Source organism: Lontra canadensis, unplaced genomic scaffold (genome assembly GCF_010015895.1).
Source record: "Lontra canadensis isolate GAN:19392208 unplaced genomic scaffold, GSC_riverotter_1.0 scaffold1, whole genome shotgun sequence".
In the NCBI taxonomy this organism is placed as follows: Eukaryota; Metazoa; Chordata; class Mammalia; order Carnivora; family Mustelidae; genus Lontra; species Lontra canadensis.
The window spans coordinates 41,133,825-41,147,440 of NW_022630995.1; positions in this window are offsets into that span (position 1 = coordinate 41,133,825).

Below are 13,616 nucleotides of genomic sequence, written 5' to 3' on the forward strand. Positions count from 1 at the left end.
AACGGTTCAAGATCTGTGGGACACAACAAAGGCAGTCCTGAGAGGAAAATATATAGCGGTACAAGTCTTTCTCAAGAAACAAGAAAGGTCTCAAATACACAACCTAACACTACACCTAAAGGAACTGGAGAAAGAACAACAAAGAAAGCCTAAACCCAGCAGGAGAAGAGAAATCATAAAGATCAGAGCAGAGATCAATGAAATAGAAACTAAAAAAACAATAGAACAAATCAATGAAACTAGGAGCTGGTTCTTTGAAAGAATTAATAAGATTGACAAACCCCTGGCCAGACTTATCCAAAAGAAAAGAGAAAAGACCCAAATAAATAAAATCATGAATGACAGAGGAGAGATCACAACCAACACCAAAGAAATACAAACAAATATAAGAACATACTATGAGCAACTCTATGCCAACAAATTTGACAATCTGGAAGAAATGGATACATTTCTAGAGACATATAAACTACCACAACTGAACCAGGAAGAAATACAAAACCTGAACAGATGCATAACCAGTAAGGAGATTGAAGCAGTCATCAAACATCTCCAAACAAACAAAATCCCCGGGCCAGACAGCTTCCCAGGGGAATTATACCAAACATTTAAAGAAGAATTAATTCCTATTTTCCTGAAACTGTTCCAAAAAATAGACATGGAAGGAAAACTTCCAAACTCATTTTATGAGGCCAGCATCACCTTGATCCCAAAACCAGACAAGGATCCCATCAAAGAAGAGAATTACAGAAAAATATCCTTGATGAACACAGATGCAAAAATTCTCACCAAAATACTGGCCAATAGGATTCAACAGTACATTAAAAGGATTATTCACCATGACCAAGTGGAATTTATTCCAGGGCTGCAAGGTTGGTTCAACATCCACAAATCAATGGATACAATACATTAATAAAAAAAAGAATAAGAACCATAAGATACTCTCAATAGATGCTGAAAAAGCATTTGACAAAGTGCAGCATCCCTTCCTGATTAAAACTCTTCAAAGTGTAGGGATAGAGGGCACATACCTCAATATTATCAAATCCATTTATGAAAACCCACTGCAAATATCATTCTCAATGCAGAAAAACTGAAAGCTTTTCCGCTAAGGTCAGGAACACGGCAAGGATGTCCGTTATCACCACTGCTGTTCAACATAGTACTAGAAGTCCTAGCCTCAGCAATCAGACAACAAAAAGAAATTAAAGGTATCCAATTGGCAAAAGAAAAGTCAAACTATCACTCTTTGCAGATGATATGATACTATATGTGGAAAACCCAAAAGGCTCCACTCCAAAACTGTTAGAACTTGTACAGGAATTCAGTAAAGTGTCAGGAAATAAAGTCAATGCACAGAAATCAGTTGCATTTCTTTACACTAACAACAAGCCAGAAGAAAGAGAAATTAAGGAGTCAGTCCCATTTACAACTGCACCCAAAACCATAAGATACCTAGGAATAAACCTAACCAAAGAAGCTAAGAATCTATTCTCAGAAAACTATAAAGTACTCATGAAAGAAATTGAGGAAGACACAAAGAAATGGAAAAATATTCCATGCTCATGGATTGGAGGAACAAATATTGTGAAAATGTCTATGCTACCTAAAGCAATCTATACATTTAATGCAATCCCTATCAAAATCCCATCCATTTTTTTCAAATAAATAGAACAAACAATCCTAAAATTTATATGGAACCAGAAAAGACCTCAAATAGCCAAAGAAATATTGAAAAAGAAAGCCAAAGTTGGTGGCATCACAATTCCGGACTTCAAGCTCTATTACAAAGCTGTCATCATCAAGACAATATGGTACTGGCACAAAAACAGAAACATAGATCAATGGAACATAATAGAGAGCCCAGAAATAGACCCTCAACTCTATGGTCAACTAATCTTTGACAAAGCAGGAAGGAATGTCCAATAGAAAAAAGACTGCCTCTTCAACAAATGGTGCTGGGAAAATTGGACAGCCACATGCAGAAAAATGAAATTGGACCATTTCTTTACACCTCACACGAAAATAGACTCAAAATGGATGAAGGACCTCAATGTGAGAAAGGAATCTATCAAAATCCTTGAGGAGAACACAGGCAGCAACCTCTTTGACCTCAATCGCAGCAACTTCTTCCTAGGAACATCTCGAAAGACAACAGAAGCAAGGGCAAAAATGAACTATTGGGATTTCATCAAGATCAAAAGCTTTTGCACAGCAAAGGAAACAGTTAACAAAACCAAAAGACAACTGACAGAATGGGAGAAGATATTTGCAAATGACATTTCAGATAAAGGGCTAGTATCCAAAATCTATAAAGAGCTTAGCAAACTCAACACCCAAAGAACAAATAATCCAATCAAGAAATGGGCAGAGGACATGAACAGACATTTCTGCAAAGAAGACATCCAGATGGCCAACAGACACATGAAAATGTGCTCCACATCACTCGACATCAGGGAAATACAAATCAAAACCACAATGAGATACCACCTCACACCAGTCAGAATGGCTAAAATTAAAATTAACAAGTCAAGAAATGACAGATGCTGGCAAGGATGCATAGAGAGGAGAACTCTCCTGCACTGTTGGTGGGAGTGCAAGTTGGTGCAACCACCCTGGAAAACAGGGTGGAGGATCCTCAAAAAACTGAAAATAGAGCTACCCTATGACCCAGTGATTGCACTACTGGATATATATCCTAAAGATAGAAACGTTGTGCTCCAAAGGGGCATGTGCACCTGAATGTTTATAGCAGCAATGTCCACAATAGCCAAACTATGGAAAGAACGTAGATGTCCATCAACAGATGAATGGATAAAGAAGATGTGGTATATATACACAATGGAATACTATGCAGCCATCAAAATAAATGAATTCTTGCCTTTTGCGATGACGTGGATGGAACTAGAGGGTATTATGCTTAGCGAAATAAGTCAATTGGAGATAGACAACTATCATATGATTTCCCTGATATGAGGAAGTGAAGATACAATGTGCGGGGTTTGGGGGGTAGGAAAAGAGAAAAATGAAAGAAGTTGGGATTGGGAGGGAGACAAACCATAAAAGACTCAATCTCAAAAAACAGACTGAGGGTTGCTGGGGGGAGGGGGGACAGGAGAGGGTAGTGGGGATATGGACATTGGAGAGGGTATGTGCTATGATGAGTGCTGTGAAATGTGTGAACCTGGCGATTCACAGACCTATACCCTTGGGGATAAAAATACATTATATGTTTATTAAAAAAATAAATTAATTAATTTAAGAAACCATTACCTAACCCAAGGTCACAAAATTGTACCTATATTTTCTTCTAAGAGTTTTATAGCTTAAGGTCTTACATTTAGGACCATGACTCATTTTTATTTAGGTTCTGTATATGGTATTTACTTAATGTGGATATCCAGTTGTCCTGGCATCATCTGCTGAAAGAGTTATTAATCCCCTACACCCTCACCTCTTATACTCTACCCCATGTAATTGTCTCGCCACCCTTGTCAAAGTCAATTAACCACAAATAAAGAAGTTTACTTCTGGTTAATCAATTTTATTCTATATATCATTATCTATATGATGATACTTAAACTGGTTTCACCCTATATATATATATCATAACTTGGACTGAATTTTGAAGTTGGGAAGTGAAAGTATCCTAACTTTGTTCTTTTTTACAAAATTGCTTTAGCTAATCAGTGGCACATTAATTTCCGTATTAATTTTAGGACTGGTTTCTCATGTTTGAAAAGAACCCAATTGACATATTTATATGGATTGAGTTAAGTCAGATCAATTTGGGGAGTATTGACTTATTAATGTTATGAAGCTTCTGATCCTTGAACATGGGGTGTCTCTTCAATTCTTTGGATCTTTAATTCTGTCAATGACATTTTATAAATTTCAGAATATAAGTTTTGCACCTCTTTTCTTATATATGTCCCTAAGTGTTGTATTCTTTTTGATGCTACAATAAATAAAATTGTTTTGTTAATTTAATTTTTAGATTTTCATTGCTAGCATAAAAATAAAATTCAGTATTGTCTATTTATCTTGTGCTCTGCTACCTTATTTAGAACTAGAAGATTTTTTTACATAAACTCGTATCATCTGCAAATAGAGATAGTTTTACCTTTTCCTTTCCAATATAGATGCCTTTTTTTTTTCTTGTCTAATTTTCCTGTCTAGAACCTCCAGTAAAATGTTGAATGAAAGGAGCTGAAATGTATATTCTTGTCTTGTTTCTGCTCATAAGGGGAGAGCATTCAATCTTTGACCATTCAGTATGTTAGCCTGGTGTCACACTCCGCTGAAATGCTTCATTAATTGTTGCATAATTGCTCTATTGTTTTTGACAATTCCATGAGGTATAGAATGTTCTATCTGATTTCGCTAAATTGAGGCCCCTTTGCAGTAATTTTTTGAGGTCAGCCTGTGAGGTTTTTTTTTCTCACCCCATGTGGGCTTCTCTTACCTTCTCTTACCTGTCTCTCTTACCTGTTTTCCTGGTTGTCTCTGGTAAATTAGCTGGTCTATCGTTTACTTTGCTGTTCTCATGTTACTGCCAGCCTCATCTTAACTGCTTACCGTCAGAATCTCTACTGAACTTTCCCACACTCTATTTCAAACAAAGTCAGTTCTTCTGAGAGAATTTGGAGTTCTCTGTAGTTATAGCCCACTGCTACTGGCCAGAATCTTGGAGACACTTCACTGGAACAGTGGACACAATTATTGCAGGTAATTATTTGAAAGTACCAAATTGATAGGATCTGATGACAGATTATTTGCATTTCATCAGTAAATAATGTCCTATTCCCCATAGAATATGCATTTGGTGGTGGAGAGAGAGGAAGGAAACTGTATATTAAAAAGCATACAAGTATAAATCTCAATGTTTTAAATTCTATAATATTTTATGTGGAGATCTTTGAAGGAAAATAAAATGTGGTTCATTTTCAGTTTGTGACTGGTCTGGAGTAGGAGTAGTTGTGTGTTAGACAGCATTAGAGAAAAATTTCCTCAGAAGATTCCATTTGAGTAAAGATATTCATAAACCATGTGGAGATGTGAGGGAATGTGCTCTCAGCAAAAGAAGATGCAGATGTAAAAATCCTGAACAGGAAAATTGATGGAAGAGTTTAGACTGTTCTAAGAACAGCAAAACATTCATTATCATTTGAAAAGAGTATGTGAGGAGAAGTTGTTTAGACTAGACAGCTAAAGGGGATGCTAAGAAGTCTGTTATGGAAAATGTCAGGAAGAAGCCACTGGCAGGTTATGAGCAGGAAGATGATGCTGTCTGATTTGCAGATTTGGCATAGACATATTTAGATCATTAAAGATCTCTTCGAATTTCAAGAGAAATACAACACTGATGAAGTGCAAGTCAAGTAACAAAGAAAACAACACTTGCTTAAAGGACATTGCAAGAAAAAAAAAAAAAAATTGTATTCCCAGTAGGCAAACTCTTGCAGAAATTGTTACTAGGACTTGGGAATACTGTATTTGGTTTTTCCAAGCTTTGCTGCTGGAAGACTTTCTTATTTCCTACTTTTTGCTACATTCCTCCTCACTTTACTTTTGAGCCTTCTGAATTGCTGTCACTTTTGGCAACTGTTCCAGTCTTTATTTGTTGCAATTTCTTTTGATATTATTGACAATATACCAAAAAAAGTGACCGACTCTTCTCCCCAACACCTTTCTTACTCCTCTCCATCTGCCTCCTAGTCCTCATTCCCTACCATTAAAGCCTCCTCAATTTTGTATATTGAAAGACATATGGCAATGTCTTGAATGTACATAGCATTAGATTTCAATTACCAACACTTTGAAGTGGAATATTCTCCTCTTACTTGTTAATGCCACACACAGTGTATTCCAGAAGTTTTATGAACAATGAGTCCCAGGAAATGTCAGAGGTCATAATATAAAAAGAGAAACAAACAGATAGCCAAGCTAAAACACACAACTGTAGAAACTGACATTTTAAAGAGAAAATATACTCCTATGAAAGTTCATCCTCAGTATTATCCTGTGGCTGAGTTTTTATGCTAATTAAATAGATTTTTGTTCAAGTCAACCAATATTAAAATAGTGAAACCAATTAATGTATGCTATATGTGAATCAGTATTTTTTTTAATTTTATCAACTTACTCATTAAAGAAATAAAATATAAAATCCACATAGTAGAACTAGAATTTCAAAAGCATAGCCTTCTATTAATTGTGACAGCTTGTCCTTCCTTACTGTCTACCACATTCTAAAATCAACATATTAAGGTCAGAAAATTAAATTTTAAAAGGCAAGCCACTTTAGTCAAAAATGTATATTGGGCCAAATATTCCCTAAAAAGCAGAGGTTTGGCAAATTTTGAAAATCTATTAACTCACTCAAGCAGTGGGCAATTAAATTACTGCTTCATAGAAATATATTGGTCTTAATATGTTAGCATATGATCCGGAAATGTCTAATTTAACTTCAGGAAAGGATTAAGTTTTTGGTATCTCAGGTTAACTATTTTTTGCAATGTGAAATTAGTAAATTTCAGAAATATGAAAAATAAATAGAATTACTTTTATTTTATAAATGTTTAGAAGACTTATAGTAATTGTTGGAGAAACAATGGTAATAAAAGCCCACTTCCGTTGTTTATAACCACTATAGGATTCTACTTCTAACATATTTGCCTAAGATTAGCCAATTGCATGCTTAAATGAGATGAAAAAGCAGATCATTCCTTATGAATCATTTGGGATACGGATTTTTCCCCATGAAAATACGTAAGGGCCATTATACACAAAATATCTGGTGAAATTTGGGGGAATCTATGGACTTCCCAGAATACACAAAAGCGCTCCTCTGTTTGCTGCATAGGATTGAAGAGAAGCTAACAGAAATCTGAAAGGGCTTTTCAGGTTATTCTTTGGCGTTAACTCACCAAGTTACATACTGAGATGACATAATAAATAAAATTTCCTAATTTCTTATTGAATTGAGTAACTAAATTCATGTTTGTATGGTGCCCACTATTAGAAGTACTGCAGAGTGTTAACTCATTTAATATTCCAACAGCCTATGAAGTAGGTTGTTTTTATAACCCAAATTTTGCAAAAGAGGAAACTGAGGCTCAAGTAGGTGAAGTAATCTGACTGTGTCACACAGCTAGGAAAGTAATTGCTGAGTTGGAAGCCAGCTAATCTGCTGCCAAAGTCCTTGCTTCGAATCATTGTCTTGTTGGAATTATATAGGACATGCACTTCCTGTGAGGACAATTGCTCTCAATTTTTTTAATATCCCTTCATAAAACTACTTTATTACATAAAAAGGTTGAGAGCAAAATGTTAAGTATATAAAATTTAAATTGTGGATTATGAGTGCTCTTTGCAGACACAGTTCTTATAATTGCTTCAGATTATCTAATGAAACTTTTTCATTTTTATGATTATTTTATTGAGCCAATACTTTTTTTTTTCTTTATAAAAATGGATTTGCATGATTTCATAAGAATTATCTACATCCAAGATGAAGACTTCTGAAGTTATGAGGACTTAGGGGAGAACAAATAATGTGTTCTCTCTCCAGCCACCGGAAAAGGGCTGGATAGTGGAAACAAGGAAGCACTTCCTTCACTATTTGAAAAAGTGGCTTCATATATACCTGAGTACTTTCTGCTTTCCTGGAAATTGCTGGTCTCTATCTCTCTGCCATTTTGGTATTTTGAAATTATGCATTGTATCATTAGGTAGAAGCCATAGGCTACATATCCAGAATCCAGATTTTCTGTCTTCCACAAGATTAATGTGAATTGGAATCATTCAGGTTATTACATAATCTTATATCTAGAATTTAATGGTGCAAGTGTGATAAATGAGACATATGTTTTGATCTTTCAATAATAACTATCCTATCTCATGGCAGGTATAAATGTTGCAGTGGGCATACTATTTTGCAGCTATTTTTCCCCATAGTTATATGCACAGGACTGAGGTATGTTTGGACATTTGTAATGGACATTTCCCCATTAGTTTGTTTGGTTTTTTTTTCCTAACTACACCTCCCATTTTTCTAAAAAAAATTTTATTGTGGTAAAATACATTTAAAATGTGTTATCTTAAACATTTTAAGTGTATATTTTAGTGGTATTACATAATATTATGCCTCTAGTACCACCATCCATCTCCATAACTCTTTTCATCTTATAAAACTGAAACTGTATGCTCATTAAATAATAACACTTTATTCCACCTTCTTACCAGTTCCTGGCAAACACCATTCTATTTTCTGTTTTTGACTATCTTAAGTACCTCATATTAGTAGAGTCATACAGTGTATGTCTTTTTATGACTGCCTTATTTCACATAGCATAATGTCCTCAAGTTTCATCCATCTGGTAATGTGTGTCACAATTTCCTTCCCTTTTCAGGCCAAATAATATTCTATTGTATGTATATACCAGATTTTGATTATTCATTCATCCATCAATAGACACTTAAGTTGCTTCTACATTTTTGTTACTGTGATAACACTGCTATGAATATATTATACAAATATCTCTTTGAGATTCTGCTTTCAGTTCTTTTGGATCAGAAATGGAATTGTTGAGTTATACAGTAATTCTATTACTAACTTTTTTTTTTTTTGAAGTGTCATACAGTTTTTTCAGTGGCTGTACCATTTTATAATCCCACACACCAGTACACGATACATGGTTTTGCAAATATTTCCTCCCATTCTGTGGGTTGCCATTTAACTCTGCTGATGTTGTCTTTTGATGTACAAATTTGTTTTTAATTTTCATGAAGTCCAATTTACCTATTTTTTTTTTCTGGCCTATACCTTTGTATCATGTCCAGACATCATCGTTAAATTCAGTACTATAAAGATTTTATCCTACATTTTCTTCTAAGAGTTTTATACTTGTAAGTCTTATATTTAGGTCTATGATCCACTTTGAGTTAATTTTTGTATATAGTGTTAGGTTACAGTCCAAATTCACTGTTTTGCATGTAGATACTCAGTTTCCCCAGCACTATATCCTTTCTGCATTGAATGGCCTTGCCATCCTTGCCAAAGCCCATTTGAAGTTGAATGAGAGGGTTTATTTTTGTGCCTCTGTATTGTATTCCATTGGGTTAAATGCCTCTCTTTATGCCAGTTCTACACTGTTTTGACTAGTGTAATTTTGTGACAAATATTGAAATCAGAAAGTATAAATCCTCTAGCTTTTTTCTTTATCAATATTGTTTTGGTTATTCAGGTTTCTCTGAAATTCCATATTCCTTTTAGGACAAGATTTCTATTTTTGTAAAAAGTGTCATTGGTATTTGGTAGTGATTACCTTGAATTTATAGGTTATTTTGGGTAGGACTGGCATATGAATAATATTAAGTCTTCCAAGCCATAAACATGAGATGTGTTTCTATTTATTTATATATCATTTAATTTCTTTCAGTAATGTTTTAAAGATTATTTATTCATTTATTTTACAGACAGAGATCGCAAGCAGGCAGAGAGGCAGGCAGAGAGAGGTAAGCAGGCTCCCCACCCAGCAGAGAGCCTGATGTGGGGCCCAGGACCCTGGGATCATGACCTGAGCAGAAGGCAAAGGCTTTAACCAACTGAGCCACCCAGATGCCCTTCTTTCAGTAATGTTTTATACTTTTCATCAGACAAATCTTTCACTTCCTTAATTAATTCCTAAGTATTTTATTATTTTGATGGCATAGCAAATGGAATTGTTTTTATAATTTCCTTTTCAGATTGATCATTGTTAGTATATAGAAATGCTATAGATCTGCAACGTCTTTTTAAATTTTTTATTCAAATTCAGTTTAATTATCATATAGCATATTACTAGTTTCAGAGATAGAATTTAGTGATTCATCAGTTGCATGTAACATCCAGTGCTCATTACATCAAGTGCCCTCCTTAATGTCCATCACCCTGGTACCCCATCTCCTCACCCATCTTCCCTCCACCACCCTCAGTTTATTTCCTATAGTTAAGACTCTCTTATGGTTTGTCTCCCTCTCTCTTTTTGTCTTATTTTATTTTTGCCTTCCCTTCCCCTATGTTCTTCTATTTTGTTCCTTAAATTCTACATATGAATGATATCATATGGTATTTGGCTTTCTCTGACTTATTTCACTTAGCCTAATACCCTCCAGTTTCATCCAAATCATTGCAAATGGCAAGATTTCATTATTTTTGATGGCTGAATGTCTGAGTAATATCCCATACCACTGATATGTTTCCATTCATCTGTTGCTGGACATCTAGTCTCTTTCCATATTTTGGCTGTTGTGGACAGTGCTATTATAAACGTCCAGATACATGTGAAATGCAGCAATTTTTTGAATGTTGACTTTGTATCCTGTTTTACTGAATTCGTATATTAGTTTTACAGTTTTGTTTTGTTTTTTAGAATCTTCAAGGTTTGATACATATAAGGTCATATCAGTGATTAGAGATAGTTTTACTTCTCCTTTCCAATTTGAATGACTTCTATTTGTCTTTCTTGACTTATTCCTCTGACTAGAACTTCAAATACTTTGTTGAGTAGAAGTGGTGAAAGCCAACATACTGCTTTTTTTTCCCTGATCTTAGAGGAAGAACTTTCAGTCTTTTACCATTGAATGTAATGCTCAATCAGAGTTTTATTATGTTCAGATAGTTTCCTTCCATTCCTAGTTTGTTAAGTGTTTTTATATGAAAAGATGTTGAACTTGTCAAATTGTGTCTCTGCATCAGTTGACATGATCGTGCATTTTTTTTCTTTCACTTTGTAATGTGATATATTACATTTTCATATGTTGAAACAATCTTACATTCCAGGAATAAATCCCACTTGTTCATGGTATATAATCATTTTAACATGCTACTGAATTTGATTTGCTAGTATTTTTTGAAGATTTTTATACCAGTGGTTATTAGGCATATTGGCCTTATAGTATCTTTATCTGGTTTTAACGAGTTAAAGCTGGCTTTATGGAATGAGATAGTAACTGTTCCCTTGAGAAAATTCTTGTGGTTGTTTAAATGTTTTATTGAATTCACCAGTGAAGACAGGTGTAGGGCTTCTCTTTGTTAGGAGATATTTTTATTCAATCTCTTTACTAGTTTTAGGTCTGTTCATATTTTCTTAATGATTTAGTCTTTGTAGGCTTTGAGTTTGTAAAAATTGTGCATTTTATCTAGATTATTCAACTTGTTGGCTATCTTAGTCTATTCTGGCTGCAATAACAAATGTACCATAGGATGGGTTACCTAAAAAACAAAGGCTGGGAAGTCCCAGATTAAGTCACCAGAAATTCGATACCTGGCGAGAACCCACTTCCCGGTTCACAAACAGCCACCTCTTTGCTATATCTTCACATGGCAGATGGGGTTAGAGATCTCTCTGTTCTCTCTATTATAAAGGCATGAATTCCATTTATGAGGGCTCTGAACTCATGACCCAATAACCTCCCAAATTTCCCAATTTAGGATTTAGCATGTGAATTTAAGATGGGACTTAACATTCAGTTTGCAAGATTGGCTTACAGTTGTTCATAGTACTTTCTTATAATCTTTTTTATTTCTGTATTAATCAATAATAATGCCCCATATTTCATTCCTGATGTTAGTAATTTAAGTATTTCTTTCTCTCCCTCTCTCTTTTTAGTTCACTTAGGTAAAGGTTTACCAATTTTGTCAATCTTTTCAAAGATCTAACTTTTGGTTTCATTGAATATCTCTGTTAATTTGATATTCTCTATATTGTTAGCTTTGGGTTTGTTTTTCTAGTTCCTTGAGATATAAAATTCAGTTGTCTGTTTGAGGTCTTTTTCTTTAACCGTAAGTGTTTAGAGCTATGTGTTTCACACTTAGCAGCGCTTTTCCTGCATCCCATTAGTTTTGGTAGGTCATGTTTTTATTTTCACTCATCTTTAAGCATCTCCTAATTTTCCCTGTGATTTATCCTTTGAAGCACTGCTTATTTAAAGGTGTGCTATTTAAGTTCCACAAATTTGTGAACTTTCCAGTTTTCCTGCTGTTATTGCTTTCTAACTTCATACATTGAAATTAAATCCCAATAGAATATACATATTGGGATTTAATTTTTGGTTTAATATATTTGGTCTATTCTGGAAAATGTTTCATGTGCACGTGAAAAGGATGTGCATGCTGCTGTACTAAAGCATAATGTTTTGTATACGTCTGTTAGATCTAGTCAGTTTATTGTGTTTTAAAGTCCCCTGTTTCCTTATGTATTTTCTGTCTATTTTTTCTATCCCTACTATTAAGAATGGAGTATTGAAATTTCCAACTATTATTGTAGAATTGTCCATTTCTTCCTTCAATTCTGTCGGTTTCTTGCTTCATATAATTTGATAATATGTAAATATTTAAAGTTATTATATCTTCTTGCTCTATTAAACTTTTATAAATATGTAGTGTCCTTCTTTGTGTCTTTCAAACTTTTTTGATTTCCAGTCTATTTTGTCTGATATTAGTATAGATAACAACCCCAATTATCTGTTGGTTACTATTTGCATAAAAAACATTTTCCGTCCTTTCACTTTTTTTTTTTTAATTTAAATTTTAGGTAGTTAACATACAGTGCAATATGTGTTTCTTGAAAAGAATTCAGTGATTCATCACTTCCATACAACATTAAGTGCTCATCATAACAAGTGCCTTCCTTAACACAATCTCCCATGTAGCCCATCCCCCAACTACCTCCCCCCATCAACCCTCAATTTGTTCTCTATCATTAAGAGACACTTATGGCTTCTTTCCCTCTTTCCTTTTTTTTTTTTTTTCTTTTCCCCCTTTTCACATGTTCATTCATTTTCTTTCTTAAACTCTGCATACGAGTGAAATCATATGGTATTTGTCTTTCTCTGATTGATTTATTTCAGTTAGCATAGTATACTCTAGCTTTATCCATGTTGTGGCAAATAGCAAGAATTCATGCTTTTTGATGGCTGAGTAATCTTTATCCATTCATCAGTTGATGGACGTTTCAACTCTCTCCATAGTTTGGGTAATATTGATAATGCTCTGTAAACATCAGTGTGCATGTATTCCTTTGGGATTGTATTTTTGTATCCTTTGGATAAATACCTAGTAGTGCAATTGCTGGATCATAGGGTAGCTCTATTTTTAACATTTAACATTCTATTTTAAATTTAACATATTTCAACAATTTTTAACATTTTAACATTTAACATCTTAACATTTTGAGAGACCTTCATACTGTTCTCCAGAATGGCTGCACTAGTTTGCATTCCCACAAAGAGGGATGCAAAGAGGGTTCTCCTTTCTCCAGATGCTAACCAACACCTGTTGTTTCTTGTGTTGTTAATTTTACCCATCCTGAGAGATGTGATGTGGTATCTCATCATGATTTTGATTTGTATTTTCCTGATGATGAGTGATATTGAGTATCTTTTCAAGTGTCTGTTAACCACCTAGATGTCTTTTTTGGAAGATTGTCTATCCATTTCTTCTGCTCATTTCTTAACTGAATTATTTATTTCTTGGTGTTGAGTTTGATGAATTCTTTATAGATTTTGGATACTAACATTTTATTAGGTATGTCATGTACCAATTGTCTTTTCCAATTCCATAGACTATCTTTTTG